At 36.0% G+C, this 23,854-nt stretch overlaps 1 protein-coding gene and 1 long non-coding RNA gene across 4 annotated transcripts in view; one reads left to right on the forward strand and one right to left on the reverse strand.

The window, feature by feature from the left end:
• SPOCK3 (SPARC (osteonectin), cwcv and kazal like domains proteoglycan 3) overlaps window positions 1-23,854 on the forward strand; it is a 491,866-nt gene that overhangs the window by 6,244 nt on the left and 461,768 nt on the right. The window lies entirely within an intron of this gene.
• LOC131506886 (uncharacterized) lies at window positions 1,439-22,904 on the reverse strand. Its single transcript, XR_009259209.1, has 3 exons — window positions 22,837-22,904; window positions 4,007-4,064; window positions 1,439-1,550 (listed from the first exon to the last, which is right to left on the reverse strand). It is a non-coding gene; the product is annotated as an uncharacterized LOC131506886 (long non-coding RNA).

The raw sequence follows: 23,854 nt of genomic DNA on the forward strand, positions 1-23,854 counted from the left end.
GAACAAATTAAACTGCTGCTCTCTTTGTTCAGGAATACTTTTCAATAATGAACACCTAATTCTGACTTTAAAAAAAGGACATTTTTGGTGTTTTTCACTATGAAATGATATTTTTAACTATGGTAAACATTACCTATATTTTCTCACAGTGCAGCACAGAGGCTGTCCTTGGAAATTCTTCACAGTTAATTTGTTGCATTCTCACAAGTGTTTTGCTGGCTTTCTTTTGATCTTTTTTTTTTTTCTTTTGATCTTTTGAGGACTGTGGGTCACACCATGTTTACAAATCTGTGAAATTGTATGTAGTGTATATATAGTGCACATATTTGCAGAGCAGACTTGGTAAAGACTATAGCATGCAATATTTTTATATTTGACTATTACTCATATTGTTTAAATCATTAGAGGATTTAGTCATTAGAGAGGCAATTGACTGTAAGAGAAGCAATAGGCAGTTTTTGAAGATTATTATGGGGGTACTAGGGCAGCAGAGGGCTAGCTCCATGCAGCATCCTGACCCCTACCCATGTCATCTGGGTCCTAGTCAAGCAATGGTTGTGGTACTGTTGGAAGATTCTTTACCTCAAAAGCCGGGGCTGGTTGTCTCGCCGCTTTGAAGAATGAAGAATGAAGAGGTGGACACAAAATGAGCAGCAGACAAAAGTGTATTAAAGTATAAGATCAGAAAGGAAGAATAGGGGGCGCCTGGGTGGCGCAGTCGGTTAAGCGTCCGACTTCAGCCAGGTCACGATCTCGCGGTCCGTGAGTTCGAGCCCCGCGTCAGGCTCTGGGCTGATGGCTCGGAGCCTGGAGCCTGTTTCGGATTCTGTGTCTCCCTCTCTCTCTGCCCCTCCCCCGTTCATGCTCTGTCTCTCTCTGTCCCCAAAATAAATAAAAAGCGTTGAAAAAAAAAATTTTAAAAAAAGAAAAGAAGAATAGTATGAAAGCTCTCTTTTACAGAGAGGGGGGCATTGGAAAGTGAATACCCACCACTAGAGGCCAGGGTCTTTGTTTTATAAGGTTCTGGTCAGCACTACCCTCTCCTTCCTTCTCAGGTCCCACCCTTATTGACTTGATGACTCTGGGCACTGGGTTGTCCATTCCTGATTGGCTTGATTCCATTTATGAGGGGTGGTCTAAGGCCATAGATCATTCCTTGGGGATCATAAGTTTTATGGTCTACTACTTATTTTTAGTGAGGTCTTTTGTCCAATTCCTGAGGGGAGACGGATGGGGAATAAGTGGTGTCTGTTACCTTCTTAAAAGGAACACTATGCCTGAGGGGGTTTGCTGTGGTCAGACACTCCCAGCATTGTTCTAAAACATGTGTTTTTTCCCACCCAGGGACCTCAGGTCCTAATCTTTCCCTCTATCTTTTCCCTATCCTAGTACAGCCTCCACACCTTATTTCTTAACCTACCCACCCACCCCCACCACCATCACTACCATAGTCACCAGTCAGGATTCAAGATTGGTTTTGTCAAGTCAGATGTCACAGGAGGAAGGCAGGGCCAAAAATACCCACTGATTTACTGATTTCTGAAAAAGGACTGTCAGGTACAACTGTATCACCTTATCAGGCAAAATTTAGTTGTTTTGGCATGGGAAATTATAGGGAAGTGCACAACACTTTTAACTCTCCGGCTCTCATAGTTTCTAGTGAAGCATTAGGAAAGTATAACCAAGTGAAATGAGAAATAAATTACTTTGTGTGTGTGTGTGTGTGTGTGTGTGTGTATATGCGTTACACATTTATATGCATGTATATACAGGTGTGTGCGTAAATATATACGTATTACACATATGCTTTAAGTGTGTATTCCTTCAAATAAGTAATAGATGAAATAATCATAAAACCGAAGTGATTATATATTGCATTATAGATATTTTTACATGCTAATTAGAAAATAGGCACTCCCTCTAAAATGTTGTTAAGACATGTTTTAGGGTTTTTTTGTTTGTTTGTTTGTTTTTTCCCCTAGTGAAGTTTTTCCACATCTCACAATTTACAAACACAATCTCCTTTGCTGTTATATGTGTGGTCACCGTGTGCCTTTCTGGTTCTTATGGGAAGTCAGCAGCTTGTTTGGGATTATATGCTTAAACTTTTTACCTAATATACAAAAAGAACATCATGTACTGCTATGAAGCATCTATTTTCCTACTCTTACAACAAGACTATGATAAGACCGCTTTTAGATCTCATGATTCTGACTCAGACTAACATTTCATGTTCTTATGCAACTTCAGTTTTCATGATCTGGGCTAGAATTATTTTATTATATTTTATGTATTTATTTTCTAAAGTCCGATCTGTGAATTTTCTATACACACCATTCAACTCCAGTGAAATCCTAGCGTATTTACATACATTTTCCCCATTTACGAAAATCCTTTCTTTTTTTTTTCTACTCTTTCTTCCTTTCTTAGTTTACAGATTCTGCTCCCTATTAGGCTCTGAACTCTCTACAGTTAAAGATTGTAGTCTCTTCCCCCTCAAAAATCCAACAGTTCACCTAGCATGATCCCAGTGACAGACTCTGACTTAGCGTTAGAAAAATATTAAATAAATAAAGGAACATTGTATTAAGTGTGCAATGCCATCTGAACAGTCCTTAAGCAAAGGCTTTTAGAACGGCATTGTTTTTTATTGACCATTTCCATTTCTGACCACTGTTAGCCCAGTTTTGTAATATGAATGAAAATTGAATTTTATATAAAGTATAAGGCTTCAAGTACAAAACTGGTTTAGTCCATAAGTTTCAAAATGCACTAAAATGGAAATTCTGTGCCAAACTGTCAAGTTCAGTTTTAGAGTGGTAACAGTAGATGGTAATTATATGGCTCTTGGCACTCCCTCTGCCAATTCATCCAGTTCTTTTCCGATAGTTTCTCCTTGACCGCATAAATTTTTGCTCTAAAGTCTTTAAATATTTTTATCTGCCTACTATGTCATATTAAACACCAATATCTCCCTCTTTTTCAACTACTGTGCTTCATTTAATGGCTGTGTGTGTGGCTGGATCCAGATATTTCACAGATAGTCTAGATTTATTTCATTAACTTCTGCCTCAGTTATAATTGCCAATGCCTTAGTTAAAAATAGGTGAAGTTCTTGCTAAATGGAGGCCCTGAAACAACATGCATGAATTAAGATAGAATTTTATTTCACGACCACGTAAAGGTTGAGATGGGCTTGACGAAATGAGTTTTCCAGGCCTGAACTTTCAGGGTTATTCCCTCAGTGTTCTCTATCATCAGTTATCATTTCCTATCCAGCAGGAAGGGTTTAACACAAAGTCCAGGACATGCAATTACCCTGTAAGTTACCTGGCAGTTGTTCCACATTACTTCTGTGTGTATCTCACTGACCTGAACTCAGTGACATGGCTATACCTGGCCAAAAGGGAGGCAGGGGAATGTCACGTCTAATGGGAAAGGATTAACAATAAAAGAAAGAAGGCACAGCTGGATACCGGAAGGAAAACATTGGCTTAATCCATCTAAATATCTCTTGAAATTATTCCCTGTGCCCATGGAAAGGAATTTTTGTCATTTACCATTAATCGTTTGCCTTGCCTTCTGTCTTGTTCCCTCCGTAATTTCAGATTATCCCTCTATCCTCTGTTCAAGATAGAACTGGAGCATCCAGCATTTGAGGTTCTGGATATAGGCGCTTGAGGGAGTAGTAGTCTGCCAATGTCTAGGAGGAAATGTTGGAGGTCAGACCAAAGAACAGCATCCACATATGTTTTTAAGGAGAGCCTGCATCTGATGGCAAGTCCTACTTCATAGTGAAATCATTTAGCATTGTCTTCTGTGAAACCTTTATCTTTTTTTCTTTTTAAGTTATGGATCTTTGGTCATAGGTCCAGGTAGGTAATGTAATTGGTGGGAAGGAATTAGAATTTGTCACTCCTCTTAGTTGGAAGATAGAATACTCTCTATACAAGGTTGTATTTACTCTGATGCAGAAAAAAAGAAAAGTATGGTTGATGCAAAGTACCTTTCCCTGGAATAATAGTAGAAATGATGCCATTGCTGAATTCATGCAACTCCTAGTCCTGGAAGCAAAGAAAATAATCTCTTCAGCATTAGCATTTCTGGGAGAGTTAGGAGATAGAAACTGTACCAAGTAAGATTTGCCAGAAAGAGAGTTTGTTTCTTGACATCAGAGAGGGCTGAGCTCCTTGCCTGGATCATAAGTAGAGATAGGGCATCACACTCTTTTGTTAAGTTTATTTATTTATTATTATTATTATTATTAAGAGATCTTTGGGGCACCTGGGTGGCTCAGTCGGTTAAGTGTGGGACTTCAGCTCAGGTCATGATCCCGCTGTTTGTGCCTTGGAGCCCTGCACCTGGCTCTTTGCTGACAGCTCAGAGCCTGGAGCCTGCTTCAGATTCTTTGTCTCCCTTTCTCTCTGCCTCTCCCCTGCACTCTCTCATGCACCTGTCTCTCTCTCTCTCTCTCTCTCAAAAATAAATACACATTAAAAAAAAAAGGAGAGCTTTGAATACTTCTTCATACTTGCAAATTGAAAACTTTGGTATTTATTTTTCTTTCATGTATATAGTTTTAAAACTAATCGGAAATAAAAAAATCTTTACAATTTGAGTGAGGTAGACTCCTTTTTATATGTAGTTTATGTGCTTTGTATACTTTTAATCAGCATTATTGTTCTTATAGTAAAATAGGGATAATTAAATAAAATTCAATATTATGTTTTCATGATTGCTTCATTGGAAAAAATACTCATTTTTAAAGTTATACTAGTTAAACATGCAAGAGAAAGTATTAGGTCTCTTGCCATTACAGCAATATGTGATTTTTATTATTTTGTTAGGTTTTATTATTTGATAGTTTGGTTTATTAATGACATAAATTAGAAAAGGAACTTAAATTTAGTATATATGTATATTTTCTACACACGGTCACGTAGCAAGTAGCAAATAGGTCAGTCTTTCTTTGCCCCATACACTTCTTTTAGGCTCTTTATATTAATTTAGGAATTAACTGTATGATAATGTGCCTTTTTTCAGATGATGGTTTTGGTATTTTCTCAATAATACCATATTTTTATGTTTTCTGAACATACAAGGGAAAATAAACTACATTTAAACTTGGCCAGATTATTTTTTTATAATGGGTATCCTCTATTTTCCTTATTTTATTTTTGAAAACTAACCATTTGTGCTAATTATGTTGAAATAAAAAAAAAACTTAATGTAATGATTACATCTCTATATCTATCTGTGTGTGTGTGTTTGCGTGTATCTCAACTGAAATGCCAAAAATAATGTAAATGAGAAAAAAGATGGCTGGGAAGCGGGGGAGAGAGAGAAGCCCAAGCAGGCTATGAGCTTGTGGGCATAGAGCCCACTGTGGGGCTCAACTCACCAACCACAATCAAGATCATGATCTGAGCTGATATCAAGATTTGGATGTTTAGCTGACTGAGTCACCCAGGTGCCCTAGAATATTGTAATTTAATGAATAGGTATTGCTCTAAGCCAATGGCTTTTAAATTATTTAAGTGAATAAATTTTTATACCTCGTATGAATAAGCTACTCTTAAAATTCTACTCATAAATAGAGGGGGTATAATGGTAAAAATGTACTTAATTCAAAATATCAAATGAGGCAAATATTTAAAATAAAATAAATTATAATAAATATATAGTATGGGGTGCCTGGTTGGTTTAGTTGGTTAAGCTTCTGGTTCTTGACTTTGGCGCAGGTCATGATCTCACAGTTATTGAGATCGGGCTCTGCACTGGGCTCTGTGCTGAGCCTGCTTGGGATTCTCTCTCCTTCTCTCTCTGCTTCTCCTGCTAGTGCCGCCTATTTGTTCTTTCAAGAACAAATAAATAAACTTATTTAAATATATATTAAGTAATGACAGATTATTCCTTGTCTAGATATTGATAATAACACAACAATAAGCATTTTCATAGAGTTTATCTGATGCCAGTAGTATTGTAAGTTTTCAGATATTCATTAGTAACAATCCTATAAGGAAAGCACAATTATTATCTCACCGTGTAGGTGAGGAAACTGAGGCCCAAAGTTACACAGGCAGTAGTATCAGTCGGGTTCTGTCTAGTACTGGCATTTTGGCTCCACAACCTTGTCCTCACATGCAGTCCTGTAATGCATCCTGGGGTATAATACTATTTTCGGGTATCGGTTATATTCGAGGGATTTTAAGTACATAATCCCATTAGTATAATCTTTAAGAAGTAGTTTATTTTTCATTGTAGTAAAAAGACTTACATAACATTTACTATATCCTTTTTTGAGTACACATTTCGGTAGTGTTAAGTATATCCACCCCTTTGTATACCCAATCTTCAGAATGTTTTCATCATGGAAAACTGAAACTCTACCCACTAAACAACTCCTCATTCTCCCTTCTCCCAGCATCTGTCAACCACCTTTGTATTTTCTGTTTCTGTTAATTTGACTACTTTAGAGAGCTCATGTAAGTGGAATCATATAGTGTTTTTCTTTTTGTGACTGGTTTATTTCACTTAGCATAAAGCCCTCAAGGTTCATCCATGTTGTTGCAAATGGCAGGTTTTCCTTCCTTTTTATAGCTGGATAATATTCCATTGTGCGTACAGATCACATTTGTTTATCCATTCGTCTGTTGATGGACACTCGGATCGCTTCTCCATCTTGTCTATTGTGAAAAAAGGTGCTATGAGCATGAGTGTGTAAATATCTTTTCAAGGCCCTACTTTCACTTTTTTTTTTTTTTTTTGATATCTCCGAATTGGGATTGCTGGATCAAATCATAATTCTATTTAAATTTTTTTTTTAGGAACTGCCCATTTTTCAATTGAGTTTTTATTTTTTGGTATAATCTTTTAATAACTTTGAAAGTAGACATTATTAATTTACTTTTATAAATGGGACCACTCAATATCAACAAATTTAGTTAATCTGCCCAAGGAATTTGAATCTACTTTCGTTAGCTCTAAAGATCATGTTTGTTTGTTATTCTTATTTATTAACTGTTGGCCACTTTAAATAAGTCATTTCAGACAACTCCAATTGTTTTTCTGTCTTTTGAAATGTTATATTTGGTTGTTTTAAATGGTCACAATAATTGTCTTTATTTCTATTTCTGCTAGATAAATAAACTGATAAAGATTTGGAATTTTTATTACAATTATTGAGGGAAGGTCACTTATACAAAATGACTGTTGTATAATTTGATAATTGTATCTTGACTTCCAGTAGCCTGTCCCTCATTAATTTTAGAGTAAGTTACATTAGTGAATGGAAAGCCAGTGGTTGCATAGCACAGTATTGTTCAAAGAATAAGGTTTATTCCTATAGACATTCTAAATATGACAATTTCATACTATTGGCATTTTTATTAGTGATTCTTTTTTGATATCACAACGAAATTCTGAATATCTTAGGGAGGCAGAAGTGGCTGTTAAAAGGAATACTAATTGTTCTTACAATAAGTATTGTTTGGCTTATAACTAAAATATCTTTGGAAACTGTTAGGCATCATTGAGCCTAAATTCCACCCATTACAGTTGTGGATTTATTTTCAAAGTAGATAAAAATAGAAAAGGAGAAGGTATTATTTCTTACAATTAAATACCAAGAATTTACAAATTATTATCATATACAATCAAGTGTAATCAGTATTGAATGGGTGCTGAGGCAGCCTACCAATTTCTGTCCATAGTAGATCACTTATTTTTTCTATGTGCTCCATGTTGAATATCAAAGATTGTTGTAATTCTGTTGGCTTAAAAAGAAATGAAATTGCATCATATATAAGATAGATTATTGTGTGTTTAACATTTAAAATAATTTTGTTGTTTACATATAATCTAGAGACTTTTCCATCTAGAATTCATTAAATTTATTAAGTATGAACTATTTCACTGAAAGCGGACTCTTCTGTTTTTAGAGAAACATTGTACTACGCTCTTGTAGTACAAGAGTGAAATTAATTAGATGCCAGACTGAAGAAAATATGAAGTGAATAAAATTCAGTGATTTCCCTGTTTTGTACCGATTAAAGTTAGGTAATAGTGAACTTATTGGATGCTAAATTTTATACTAAATATTTATGTGAAATAAATGGCTAATTTATATTGTAATTAATATTTATGTGAAATATTCTCTGATAAAAAATTAAAATAAATGTATCTGGTCAGTTTTGGAACATGTTCGGTGTTCTAGATAATTCTGTAGGTTTTTTTATTCTTAGCATAAGGAAAGGCCCATTATTTAGCAGGATTGAAAGAAGGAGAGGGACTAAAAATGCAAGAACTTAATTTAATTGTGTCTCCAAATATATAAAACATTACAGGGCATTATCTTCCTGAATATGGTAAAATGCTTACTAGCTATAGCTCCTAAATACAGTAATTTGATAGTCTCTACCTCACAGCTCTCTTTTACTTTTCTATCATCAGGCTACTTTTGTGACTTTCAAAATATTTACATAGGGTACTCTAGGCAGGATACTCTGAAATATGAGCTTGCTAATTGCTTTGGCACATGGTATTAGCATCTGCTGAAGAACCAGTTTTAGAATATCAGGAGAATATTTATAGGCCTTTCATGGCATACAGTATAGTATGAAATTATAGGCAACCTCCTAGTCTTCCACTAAGATTGTCTAAGGTGCCCTTGACAACGTCTGATATTCTCCGCAAATGTCCGGGAGGCAGCCAGATTCATCTAAAAGGAACATTCCTTGAGGCAAAACTTTTCTAGAACATTGTATCAACAAGCATTGGCCTAGGATTACCTAAGAACATTTTCTTAGACATGAAATGTAATTTCTTGGAGTTAAGATGTTATATATTTTATGGTTTTAAATAACTATTGCACCTACTGAAACTACGTGAATCAAGGCATATTTTCACACTGATAGCTGAAGAAGTGCTAGTTTGGAAGCTGTGAAGTTTCAAAGTAACCTTAGGCAAAGTAATGTTTTTACATACATCAACACATTTTAGTATATTATTCCCAGAATTTCTTGTTGATTAAACATGTCAACTTTGCTGACTGATGTTACTGTCATTTGAAATTATTTGTTTCAGAATCGAAAGTTTTATGTTTTTTTTTTTTAATTCTACGTATTTTCCTAATTTTTTTTTTTTTTTTTTTTTTTTTTTGTCTTTTAAACGTGGGAACATTGCCAGTGGAAAATGACATGTTTAATTCAAGTAGTAAATTAGTAGTAAGTATAGGGGAAAACACCCCACAACATCTTTAGGGAATAAGACGTACTTGAAAAAGAATTTAATTTTGAATGTATGCCATGCATCAAGTTTTGAATATCATTGAAAACCACAGCATTTATATCAGTGAATGAGATCTGGAAATCTAATTTCAGAATTGCTCTGTTTGCTCTGAATAGCAGAAAGCCACCTGGCTTTTGCCGCCCAGAGTCTTGTGTTTATTCTTAGAATGAGTGTCCCTTTACGCATGCTGTTTGCTCCGACGTGTGGATTTGGGAGAGCACTAAAAGAAGCTTGCCACCAGTCCCAAAGGTGACAAAAGTACCTCTGATATTACTCTTGGTACCCTTGGCACCAAGATAAGAGTAAGGGTACAACATCAAACATCATCGAAGGCAAAGGTAACGTCCTTGGGAATCTGGGACAGTTATTTGGCTGTTCACACACAGTCATTTCTGAGTTAAAAGCAATTTGCTGACTTTTTCCCCCCCTTTAATGTTTATTTTATTTTTGAGAGACAGGGAGAGGGAGAGAGAGTGCATGTGTGCACATGGCGGGGGGGATGTGGAGAGAGAAGGGGACAGAGGATCTGAAGCGGGCTCTGCGCTGAGAGCAGTGAGCACAATGTGCAGCTTGAATTCAGGAACTGTGAGATCGTGACCTGATCCAAATTCGTACACTTAACCCACTGAGTCACCCAGGCACCCCACAATTTGCTGACTTCTGATTGGTCTGCCTATGTGTCCTTGAATGCTTTCAAATTTCCTTACTCCATAGCCTGCCATCATAGACTCCAAAAATAAGTTCTTTGTGAAACTTCCTTGTTAGTGGTAGGTAGTTTTAGGATTAGATAGTCTTAGGTGTAATTAAAACATGTTTATTCTTAATTCTTCTACCTACAGAGGTTTTTTTTTTTTTTATTTTTTTGTCCTTAGACTAGATTATGATGTTTCTGATTTGCATTATTGATTGAACAAAAGCCCTCCTTTTATTGTTTTGTGAGCTTAACTTTTTAAAACTTGAATGAAACTATAAATTTAAATAAATTTCTCCTAGATGGTATGATAAGAATCCCACAATTTAATTTTTACAGTGATACAGCAATATTGGTATTATATAAAACTATCCAATATTTGAGAACATATTGACTGATATTTTAAGTGGACATAACGTGTATGTTCATTACCGAGTTTCTTTCTTTGTTTTTTAATTAATTCATTTGTTTTGAGAGGGGGAAAATGCGTGTATCAGCAGGGGAGAAGCAGAGAGGGAAAGAATCCCAAGCAGGCTCCATGCTGTCAGTGGAGAGCTGATGTGGGACTTGAACCCATAAACCTTGACATCATGACCTGAGCCTAAACTGAGAGTAAGAGGCTTAACTGCATGAGCCACCAGGCACCCCCATGAAGTTTCTTACTGAAAAAGATATTGGCTAAATCACATAGAAACCAAAATAAGCTGTATAAAAAACATATGATAATAAAATTATGTGTATTACAGAAATTTGATGTAGCATATTTCCCAAGCTTTAATATTTTGCTGTATTATGATTTTTTTAAGTTTACTTCTTTATTTTGAGAGAGAGAGAGAGCATGAGCTGAGGAGGGGCAGGGAAACAGGGAGATAAAGAATCCCAAGGAAGCTCAGGCTGTCAGTGCAGAGCCTGACTCAGGGCTCGATCTTACGGACAGTGAGATCATGACTTGAGCGGAGATCAAGAGTCAGATGCTTAACCGACTGAGCCACCCAGGCGCCCCAATATATTATAATTTTTAACTGAAATAACTTTGTATATAAAATTGACCAGCTAGTGAAGGAGATTTAGATTATTTTTAACAAACTTTTGTTTTTGTTTTGGAATTCAAAGGCTAAAGTAGAAGAAAGGAAAATAAAAGAATAAGCAAAAAAGGCAAAAAAAAAAAAGCACCATAAATTCCATCTCACACTGTTTAACAAATAGATTTTTTTTTTCAACAAAACTTGGCATAGAGGGTTATTTACAATAAGGCAATAATTAGAATAAATCTATTTATATATGTGTATTTAGTTTGGCATTGAAGTTTAATATATTTTTTAAGTTTATTTGTTTATTTTGAGAGAAAGAAAGAGGGAGAGGGAAGGAGGGAGGGACAGAGAGAGAAAGAAAGAGAATCCTAAGTAGGCTCTGTGCTGCAGGGCAGACCCCGACCTGGGGCTCAACTCATGAACTTTGAGATCATGACCTGAGCCGAAATCAAGAGTCAGATACTTAATCGGCTGAGCCATCCAGATATTCCAAATTTGGCAGACAAATTTAGTCAAATCATGAGTCCTGTTAAGGTCTCTGTAGTACCTTTCAAATCTAGAAATTCACTCAAATTCAGTCTTCCTTGGCTCAAATCATTACCTCTCACGTAAGCTAGTCTTATATAGGACTTTCATGTGTTCAGGCTCTTCCTTGCCTATGGTATCTAAAGCTTCATTGATAAATGAATTTACTCAAATTAGCTCTGATCTTTTTGCTTCTATGTTCAAAAACGCCCATTCATCCTTTCATTTATTATAGAATAGGACTGCATATAACTGCAAATGTAAATTACCCTGAAAAAAATTGTGAATAGAATTATGCCCCATGGGATACATTGTGGAATCCACAATAACGGATCAGTTCATATGTTTGTAAAGTCATCTTAGAGATGATGTGAGTCCTAAGTCTGTTAGAGTTATCGTAATCTGTTTGAATATCATAAAATATACCTGGGGGAAGACTGTTCATCAGGAGTCTAAAATCAGAAAGGGAGAAATAATTCACCCAGGCAAGCTTTGGCCGTGCTCAGGAGAGAGAGACAACGGTCACTTTAAATGTTGTTCTAATGTTCTGTAACATGTAGATGACAAAAATATTCCCCTGTCTTTGATTCCATGCTCACCTCGCAAACTTCTGATTTTAATGTAGCTCAGCCTCAGGGAGAGAATGTACCAGTCATGCCGACATGTGTTTTCTGCTGACAGAACCAGGTTTCTGAGGCGTCAGGGCTGAAGGCCAGAGCCTGGATGGTGTTAAATTCATCAAGGTAATATCACAGTGGGAGGTCTTTGGTAGGCACTGGGAGCTTCCTGGTGATAGACAGATCTTGCCAGGAGCTTTCTATTTAAATGTCAGTACCAAATAAAATCCAAAAAAAAAAAAAAAAAAAAAAATTTTTTTTTTTCTGTTCTCAAATCCAAAAGCCCTCATGTCCTGTCTCTGAACTTTCTCATCCTTATTTTCTCTTTCATACACTTTTCACTCTGGTTGAATTGAGTTATCATCTATCTTCCTGCTACACCTTCTGTTTTTTGTGTGGCTTTCTCATAAGCTGTCCCTCTGGAATGGAAGTCTGATTTTTTTTCTGTTTCCTAGTACTTCTCATTTTTCATGGCACATTTTATATTCCCCTTTATCCTAACATCTTCTGTGATTTCCACAGTCAGAGGTAATATTTCTCTTCCCTAAACTGCTGCAGCACTTTTTGAGAGGCAGTGGTAACAATGGAAAGACCCATGCATCTTTAGAGGTCTTTGCCCTGCAATCCAGGAATGTAGAAGGAATACTCAGAAAACTAATGAAATACATGGATGGGTGAATGAAGATATCACTGGATCTCTTCAGATCAAATATAGGAGTTAACAGTTAATATAGATCTCAAAACCCGTGTTAATACTATTAGTTGATATCACAACATCTTATCTTATTTTTTCCTAGACGTTTCATTGAGTGTGTCACTTATGGATCCTTTACTCATTCCCAGTTTCTATGCAGTCTTTCTTAAATGTCTGATTTCTGTATTTAAGCTCTCGTTTATTTTACAAGAATGATGTTGATTTTTACCACCAATTGTGAACTATAGTTTACAAAAAAAAGAAGAAAAAGAATATTAACAAGGGTTTGCCATGTCATATATGACACATTTTTGCTTTTCCAAGCAGCCAACTCCTGATCTATAATTACTATGAAAATGTCAACAGTAGGCTGCTGGATTTTTGCCATAAATTGTCGCAGAAATTAGCCACCCCACAGCCGGCTTTCAAAGAGAGGAAAAGGACTTTCCCTGTCTGTTTTTGTCTAAACTCAAGCTTTCTAAAAATGAGTATCCTAAGGAAACATTTTAAACTACTGTTAAGACTCAAACGATTGATTCATTCACTGTAGGTAACATTATATAGGAGGGAAATATATAGAGATTTATTTTCTCTGGAAGAGCATCTACTGAAAGTAAACTTTTTAACCTGATTTTATAATAAAAATACAATGTTAAGAACAATCATTTTTGGAAAACACCTTTTGAAAGATACAAATGTTCTGAGATATACTATGTAGTCTGATGTTTTACTTTCATGAGTTAAAACATAAGATTATTATTTAAGTTACAATTTCTCACATAAACTTTTCTTTTTTTTCTTGCTTGTAATCTTATCGTCTTATGCATTCAATTTGGGGGAATCTAAAATACCAATGAAAGTTGTATGATCTATAACATAGATTAAAATTACCTAAGGAAGAAAAGATAACAACTACTGTTTGTAGATATTTAATATCTTAAACTATGTAAAAACAGTAATGACAACATATGAGACCAAAACCAAGAATTATAATCAGTATCTATTGAGTGTTTTTACACTGTTGTGCTTTCCTATTTTCTGAAAATGTTTTCCAAATTTACATCTTGGAAGACATCCTGAACCCAACTGATGGAAGCAGTGTCTATGCCCTTAAAATTGAAAACAAAAAAGAGGCCTTTGAACATAATTTGAAAGATACAAGGCTAGTCTTAGGTGCCCCAAGACAAGTCGATTTCTGCACCTGTCTGCCAGAACCTGAAAAGCTGAGTTCACAGAAACAGAGTGTAGAATAGTGGTTGCCAGCTGCTGGGGGCCAGGAAATGGGGAGATGCAAGTCAAAGGATACTAACTTTCAGTTGTAAGAATGAGTTCGGAGCATCAAAGGTCCCCATGATGCCTATAGTTAATAGCATGGTATTGTTTACTTAGGAGTTGCTGAGACTAGGGCGTTTGGGTGGCGCAGTCTGGTACCTTAGGACTTGAGCTCTGGTCATGATCTCGTGGTTTGTTTGAGCCCCGCCTAGGGCTCTGTGCTGACAGCTCAGAGCCTGGAGCCTGCTTCAAATTCTGTGTCTCCCTCTCTCTCTCTCTGCCCCTCTCCTGCTCTCTCTCTCAAAAATAAATAAACATAAAAAAAAATAAATTAAAAAAAAAAAAAGCTGCTGGGACTGGATCTTAAGCATTCCCCCAAGAACAAAAGCAGAGAAAAGTTAACTATGTGGATGGATATGTTTATTATCTTGATCTTGCTAATCATCTCACAATGTGTATGTATATCAAATCTTAAGTGTTGTGCACTTAAAATATATGCAATTATATTTGTCAATTTTCCCCAATTACTCTTCAATAAAGTTTAAAAAAAAAGGAAAAAAAAATGCTCATATAGAGGCCTTAAGTGGGTTCGGTCACGTACACAGTCCAGAGGGTCTCAACAGCACATTACTCTCCCAGGCTGCATCTTTCACTTGGCTCCTAGTGTGGGAATAGGGAATAGAGTGTACATTCCAAGGACAGGGGAGGAAATAAGGAACTTTTGATGCCCAGGTCCAGCTCTTGGTTCAACTGGTGGTCACGTCCTCTCGATGACCTCCTCCAACAAATTTGACACTGAAATTGATCGTGGGGAGAAAATTTCTATTTTCTTCATTGTATTTAAATAAAAAGTTCCGGTAATGCTATTTACGTTTCAAAGTAAAGCTCTACATTTCTTATTTAGCACTAAATACAGCTGATACTAGTGGAAAAAACTATGACATAAAATTAAAATCTTGCAAATATTGAAGTTTTCCACATTTTTTGGAGAGTTACTTTAAAAAAAAAAGATTTTAATGTTTATTTATTTTTGAGACAGAGAGAGACAGAGCATGAACGGGGGAGGGTCAGAGAGAGGGAGACACAGAATCTGAAACAGGCTCCAGGCTCTGAGCTGTTAGCACAGAGCCTGACGCAGGGCTCAAACTCACAGACTGAGAGATCATGACCTGACCCGAAGTCGGATGCTTAACCGACTGAGCCACCCAGGCGCCCCTGGAGAGTTACTTTTAAACTATCACTTAGAACATGTATTTAGAACATTTTTTTTTTAATGTTTGTATTTATTTTTGAAAGAGACAGAGTGTGAGTGGGACAGGGGCAGAGAGAAAGGGAGACAGAGTCCAGAGCAGGCACCAGGCTCTAAGCAAGCTGTCAGCATAGAGCTTGACGTGGGGCTTGAACTCACAAACTGCGAGACCATGACCTGAGCCAAAGTTGGACGTTTAACCAACTGAGCCACCCAGGTGCCCCTAGAACGTATTTTTTAAGATTATCATTAGTGAGGTTAAATGGGATGCAAAAAGTGGAGTGAATACTTAACATATCTTCACGTAGCAGAAAAGATTTAACAGTGATTCCAACTTTTTAATAAATTATTGTACATCTATAATAGCAATATCAAAGTAATTTCGAATGCCATTTGACAAAATTTTGTTGCATAAAAATAATCAAATTAGAAAAGGAGAAGCAAATCAAAATCTAAGTACTATTCACACACAAAAACAATCAATTTGGTACTATTTTATAGGTATCAGACATCATGGCAAAATAATAGAAAAGTGAACATTTTAGGGGCACCTGAGTGGCTCAGTCCATTAAGCATCTGACTCTTGATCTCAGTTCAGCTTAGGTCTTTCTTCCTTTTTTTTTAAGTTTATTTTTGAGAGAAACAGAGGCAGCGTGACTAGTGGAGGGTCAGAGAGGGGAGACAGAGAATCCCAAGCAGTCTCAGCCCTGTCAGTGCATAGCACAACCTGGGGCTTGAACCCACGAAATTGCCAGATCATGACCTGAGCTGAAACCAAGAAGAGTTGGAGGCTTAACTGATCAAATCTCACCTCAGGTCTTAATCTCAGGGCTGTGAGCTCAAGCTGCATTGGGTTCCACGCTGGGTAAAAAGCCTAAATAAATAAATAAATAAATAAATAAATAAATCTATTTTAGTTAGATGTGATTTTTTTTCCCCATATGACAATACCAGAGGCGCCTGGGTGGCTCAGTCAGTTAAGCCTCCAACTTTGGCTCAGGTCATGATCTCACAGTTCCTGAGTTTGAGCCCGAGGTCGGGCTCTTTGCTGATAGCCTTGAACCCGGAGCCTGCTTTGGATTCTGTGTCTCCCTCTCTCTCTGCCCTTTTGTTCACATTCTGTCTCTCTCTCTCTGTCTCTCAAAAATGAATAAACATTTAAAAAAAAAAAAAAGAAAATACCAAATTACTTATTTTCCCATATGCCCTTCAACATGATATGTAAGTTTAAAGGTAGTTGTTTATTATTACTGTTATTACATTGTTAATTGATGCAACCATGCAATTAATGGTTGCAATAGCTATAAATATATTGGCTGTTTATTTTTAATTAGTTATTTTGGAATTGTACAGGTGCTCCTGCTTTCCCTTTGCTGCACCTCATTACGCATGACTCTACGGCACACAGAATGACATCTGCCTTTGCACAAACATAGGAGGAAATTACATATGTAAAAAGCTCATTTTATATCAAGAGTAAAAATTAAAAATAAATAATTATCCTGTGTTAGTGGCTGTATATTTCAAAAAGTTACAGAAGAAAGGCACCGCTATTTCTCTAGCATGGAACTGAGAACCACGGGAGCAACTTTATTATTTACTATGTTATCAAGGAGCATAGACTGACACCATGCTGTCTATGCAAAACCTAAGTGTTACAAGCACATGCTGCTGAGAGCATTAAAATGACTATAAAAGAACAGCTGGAAAATGCTTAGGTATAGGTTATATTTCAGCATTTTCATTACAGGCAGTGGTAGTAGCCCAACCACATATTCTAAAGTAGTTCTTAAATTCATGCTAAGATAGTTTCCAAACTCATACTATTTGTACTTGTGCTGTATTTTGTCAGACATCTTGAAAAAATAATTTCCTGTAATTTTCTAAAATATCTTGACCTTGTGACAAGATTTCTAGGAGCTTAGATTGTAAGAGTTCTACTGACATCATGTAAACATGTTCACAATATTGTGTTATGTCAATTTTGAAATGATTGTACACGGATTTTGGATTGACTAAGGTTTGTGTTTTATACTACGATCTGGCCGAAGAAATGTGACCCTTGATTGTTGACTCTCTGATCTATATCAAATGGTTTACTCATACAGACATAACTTTCACTCTTATTGAAGCAAAGGAATAGGAGAAAATATTGTTTAGCTTAAAATCATTAAAATTTTTCTTGGATCCAGGTCTTTATCTGTAGTTGAAAGGTAAAAGAATAAATCTTAAAAAAAAAATCAAAGAGAGACAACAAATAAGTACTAAATTTACTAAGTTTTAATACATTCATTTTCTAACTTTTCAAAGGACATTCCTGAAACTAAAATGAATTTTAAAACGGGTATGTAGCTATTTATTTATTTATTTATTTATTTAAGTATTTATTTTGTTTTGAGAGAGAGAGAGAAAGCACAAGCGAGGGAGGAACAGAGAGAGAGGGGGACACAGAATCCAAAGCAGGCTCCAGGCTCTGAACTGTCATCACAGAGCCCCACTTGGGGTTCGAACTCATGAACCACTAATTCATGACCTGAGCCGAAGTCGGACGCTTAACCGACTGAGCCACTCAGGTGCCCCTAAAATAGGTATATAGCTTTAATATGACAATGTTTTCGGTTTCACTTTTGTTTCAGAAAACTATTATTAAATAAGTGGAAAGGTAGGAACAATCCTAATATGACTTAAACAAAGAAAAACTATTCCATGATCTTAACTAAAACCAAAGCTGGTTTGATTAACTGTACTAAATTTCCTGTTTAGATTTATAGTTTAACCTCCATTCATTAATTGTCCATTAAGAGACCATTCAAATAAGTAAAAAAAATACAGTGTATGTAATTGGTCTTTGACATGATCTAAGACAATATTAGCAATTGGCTCATTAGATTACATGGACAAATGTTTGCATTTTATTTGAAGAAAGATAATTTGAAATTAGCTATCTCATCTAGGAAAAACAGAGTTGTTCTCCTTTCATGAGATCATTATTATTTGAAGTGAAGAAGTCATCAACGTCAGAAAATGCAGTCTCCCTTAACTGGAGGGGCTATGCATGAAAGCTGGCATGATTCTTGGGGGCTTCTTGGGCGACAAAAAATATTATATATATGTATATGTACAGACATATGTGTATATACTTGTATGTATATATAGCAAAGTTTGGAAAAATGGGAGATAATTTATAAGAAAAAGTAGAGTTTATTTTGTGCTATTTTCTGAAATACTGAGCATACATGAATGAGTCTATTCAGAGATTCCTAGATTCTATTATTCAGAGATTCCTATGGATTTAGGCACCTGTTTCTGAAAGTTCTTCTTAAGTTTTGTATTATTAACATCTTAGGAAAATCAAAGACTGACATTATTGATCTGACTGCCTGCTGATCTGAGTATATTCAACCAGTGTCAAGATAGAAAATGCTTCATTATACTGTAATAGCAAGACCTTATTACAGTCCATAAACATAGTGGAGATGTCATTTATTGAGTTCAATACAACATAATCTTGCTGTTGAATATTGTGAGGTTAATTCTAGCTGCTGCAATGCAAGCATTATAGGATTACTGTCATTTTGCAGCCAGACTCCCTGAGATTGAACCTTGACTTTACCATTTACTGCTAGATTGGTTTGAACTCTGAATCTGCCATTTACTACTAAGTGACCCTGAGCAAGTTATCCTCTGTCCACATATTCTGGCTCTGTAATAAAAGGGGGATGGTATTAGCCCCTACTGTATGATATTTTATTGGAGGGTTATGTATTAATACGTATGAAGTTCTTAGTTCACACCGGTATATGCTAAGTACATGGTACATGTAAATCATAAATATTTCTATTGTCATCAATACCTTGTTATTTAAGTTTATAATTCAAGTTGAACTCTTAAGAAAGAATATTCACTGCCCAAGAGTTGAATCACATTTAGGTGAAGCAGTTTGTATGAAATATGTAGGAATGAAATATGTTGGAATTTTCCAACCAATCACAGGTGTCTTATCAAATATTAAGAGAAAAAACGTGTAGATTAAGAGCATTTTGCACTTAGGTACATGCTCTAGAGATAATCACACAACATTTGTAAGACTCAGCTAGTTAGTAAAATGAAAACAATATTTTCTTTCAGAAAATCAGAGAATTGTTATAAATATCAAATGTTCAAATGCACATGCAAACCCTTTGGAAAATAATAAATTGCTAAAGCATGGTATCATTTTGAAGACAAACACTCTTCCTCCATTTATAAATTTGTCTCTCTTTCCTAAATAAACACATTTACTTCTTAAAGTCTTTAAAAACAATTTTTTTTTAAATGTTTATTTATTTTTGAGAGACAGAGCACAAGATGGGGAGGGGCACAGAGAGGGAGACAGAATCAGAGGCAGGCTCCAGACTCCGGGCTGTCAGCACAGAGGCCAATGTTGGGCTCGAACTCATGAACTGTGAGACCATGATCTGAGCTGAAGTTGGACGCTTTACCAACTGAGCCACCCAGGTGCCCCTATACACATTTACTTTTGATTATTTATAAAATTTATAACCAATGTTGAGACTAAAAATAAATCAAAACAATGAGAAGAAGACTTTTATTTTCAGATAACTATGTGTGCCACTTTTAGCCTAGCCCCCACCCTGCCTACTCCCTGAAGAATCATTGGAATAGTTGAAGTGATTGAGGAGTTGAAGAATGATTGGAATGTATCATGACAAAGGAAATAAGATAAGCACATGCAAATTATATCTGTAGAGGGAGGTGAGGCAATGAAGTCTTCACAGAGTCAATGACATTTAACCTGGGCTTAATGGAAGAAAGCATATGGAACAGGGATCTGCATGCACAAAGCTATGGAGGTTGGAAAGGCATGCAGGGTATGTATTATAAATACAAGAATTTAGGTCTGATGTAAATAAAGAGTGAATGATAAGGAATTATTGGAGAGACAAAAGTATTAAGACCAGACTTAAGTTAACTCTTTAAAATGTTTATTTATTTATTTTGAAAGAGGGAAAGAGAGAGACAGAGAGAGAGAGAGAGACAGAGAGAGAGAGACAAAGAGAGAGAGACAGAGAGAGGGAGAGAAGAATCCCAAGCAGGCACCACTATGTGCTGTCAGGGAAGAGTCCAATGTGGGGCTTGATCAGACACTGAGATCATGACCTGAGCCGAAATTAAGAGTCTGGCACTCAACTGACTGAGCCACCCAGGCACTCCATAGGCTTAAAGGTATTTCTAAAATGTGCTAAAAGATTGTCCTTTTGTTTTTAAGTCTATTTTTATTTATTTTGAGAGAGAGAGCATGAGCCTGGGGGGGGGGGGTTGGGGGGGAAGAGAGGGAGAGAGAGAGAGAATTCCAAGCAGGCTCTGTGCTGTCAGCCCAAATCTCTATGCAGGGCTCGATCCCACAAACCGTGCAATCATGACCTGAGCAGAAATCAAGAGTGAGATGCTTAACTGGCTGAGCCACCCAATTGCCGCAACAGATTGTCCTTTATAGACAATGGAGGGTTCCTACAATTACCACTTAGCAGTCGCTGCTTGACTGATTTTGATGGATGTCCACAGGGTCAGAGTAAAACCTTTGCAGATCTTAATCCTTGAATGGCCTCCTTTACTTCCAATATGAAATTAAACATAAAAATGAGAGTGTGGGATTAGTATAAGGACTTTCAGTCAAGTTTTGCCTATCCCCCTGTCATATCTACTTTGATTGATTCTTTCAGAAAAGTTAAAAATGCAAAATTCTTTATCTTTTTCATTTTTTATTGTTTTAGTACCTCTAGTTTGTTAGGGTTCTAAGCACATGCTATATCTCAAGGAGTGCAGCACTAAGTTGTTAGTCTTTCATGTAATGCCTTGTGAATACATTCACATCTAATAGTCTACCTACTTAAGTAGGACTGAAGACTGATATAATTTTGTATCCCAAACCAGACATTAAGAAATCCCTAAAAAAAACGGGGGAGGGGAGGGGTGGTGGTGGTGGATATTTTGAACATAAGGACTTGTATAGACTTGTAAGGTTTCCTTCTACCCTCCAAGCACATAAAACACAATGTAATTGCCACGCCATTCAGACTGCAAGCTTAAAAATGTTTGCATTAAGTTTCTTTGAAATAGCATTTTTCTTTAAAATTCATATACCTTTGGGGCGCCTGGGTGGCGCAGTCGGTTGGGCGTCCGACTTCAGCCAGGTCACGATCTCGCGGTCCGTGAGTTCGAGCCCCGCGTCAGGCTCTGGGCTGATGGCTCAGAGCCTGGAGCCTGTTTCCGATTCTGTGTCTCCCTCTCTCTCTGCCCCTCCCCCGTTCATGCTCTGTCTCTCTCTGTCCCAAAAATAAATAAATGTTGAAAAAAAAAATTAAAAAAAAAATAAAATTCATATACCTTTTGCGTTCTGTTCTGGTACAAATGACAAACAGTACCCATCTATCAAAACCCAGATTAAGCATCATAAGTCAATCACTGTTTCAATTTAAAAGTAATATTTTCAAATACCTACTGCTTGGAAGATGAATGTGTTGGGAGTTTAGAAGGAAAGCACTACTTTTCCAGGGGCAATGAGCATCCTACAGCGTGTCACCCAATATGTGGACTTCAGTCTGGTGAGCACAATGTTAAGCCAAAGCTAATTTGACTTTCTCCTTATTGAACTAAACTGCAGATGACCTTCCGGCTTTAGTTGTGGCTGTAGTAGTTGTTGTTTTATAGCAAAGGAGCGAGGAAAATCTGAATCTAACATTTCTGTCTTCCACTGTTATTTGTATATTAAAATGTCAAAGGCAAAATTGAGCTGCTAGTGATTCATTTCCAAAATACAAATAAATAAGTTTTAACTAGTTTATATATTTTTTAAAAATCATAATGTGTGGGCTGTTGTATTTAATGTTTATAAGCTTTTAATATGACTTCTTTGTTAGGATACTGTTGTAGATTCTTAATTTTTTTTAAAGGTTTATTTATTTTTGAGAGTGAGAGAGACAGAGATGAGCGGGAAAGGGCAGAGAGAGGGGGGAGACACAGAATCCAAAGCAGGCTCCAGGCTCTGCGCTGTCAGCCCAGAGCCCAACATGGGGCTGGAACCGAGGAACCACAAGATCATGACCTGAGCTGAAGTCAAATACTTAAACGACTGAGCCACCCAGGCGCCCTGATACTGTTTTAGATTCTTATTACTTATAACTGCTATAGGAAAAGAAAGTTTCCTGGAAAAATATGAATAAAATAATCACTGAATAGTGATTTTAATATGTAAAGCATGCTAAATTTATATAAATATTTTGTCATATTTTCAAGAAGATCTAAATTGAATGTCATTTACAAGCATGAAGCAGTAAATATGTGTTTCCATTTCCAAAAATGTGCTTAGTTGGAAAAGGTATAAGAAGATAAAAGGAAAACAATACAAATTCTAGGTAAATTTGGAAAATAAAGAAGATAATTTAAGATATTTGCCCAAAGTAACTTACCTAGTAAGATTCAGAGGTCACCTGTTTAACTCTGAAGTCCAGGATCATAGTCACCATTCTCTACTGACTTCCCAAATTAGGTTGAATTTCCCAAAAAGGAAATGACTTGAGTCTCTAACCATTTGGGATGAAATAATAGCTCCAAAATAAAACAGCTACATTTCCTGCTTATAGAAAGGAACAACTATAAATATAACAGCAAACTACAAATAGTAGAAAAACCAATTACCTCTTGCTATGTATACCTGTTGCTATAACATTTTAATTTCATTTATCATTCAATAAATCTCCATGAAATTGCCCCTCACCATTTTTTTTTTCCCTACTGTGTTAGGCAATGATGATTCAAAGATAAATATTTAACAGTTCTGCCTTCCTTCCTTCTTTTCTGGTTAATTAATTAATATATTAATATATTGCATAAATCAAACCACTCAAGCTTTATTGGCTATGTATTTTCACATAATTTCATTTCAGACAATTAAAAATAACTTGAATACAAAATCCATGGAGTATCTTTGAATTGACAGCTGGCCCCTTGGTTATTTCATGTTGATAATTTTCAGCCATGCAACTTGCTCATTAGACTAAAAACAGGCCAAGAAGTCAGACACAGAAACAGAACAAAATATATTATACCTTAAAAAAGAAAAGAAAGCTGTTAACAGAAATGTTTAGGTCTTAAAATTGAGTTTGATGATGTCCAATTTGTGCAATATTCTGTTTGAATAAAATAAAATCTTACATGTGTCTTGAAGTATTTATTTTTCCTCAAGACATTTAAGTTACCCAAGCAGACATCTACTTTTGTTGAGGTAATAACAAGGGGAACATCATTCCCCCTGATGAACTTTTTGAAAAACCCAATCATTTTAGCTTTTTCTATAATGTTTGCATATTTTAAATCAACTGTTACTTAGTAGAATAATTTATTAAGGTTTGCTTGCAGAACTAATTTTTTTTTTTTTTCTGAGCGATTTGCATATTCAACCTGTGTCTGGAACATGCGTAAATATAC

Source organism: Neofelis nebulosa, chromosome 3 (genome assembly GCF_028018385.1).
Source record: "Neofelis nebulosa isolate mNeoNeb1 chromosome 3, mNeoNeb1.pri, whole genome shotgun sequence".
NCBI classification, from domain to species: Eukaryota; Metazoa; Chordata; class Mammalia; order Carnivora; family Felidae; genus Neofelis; species Neofelis nebulosa.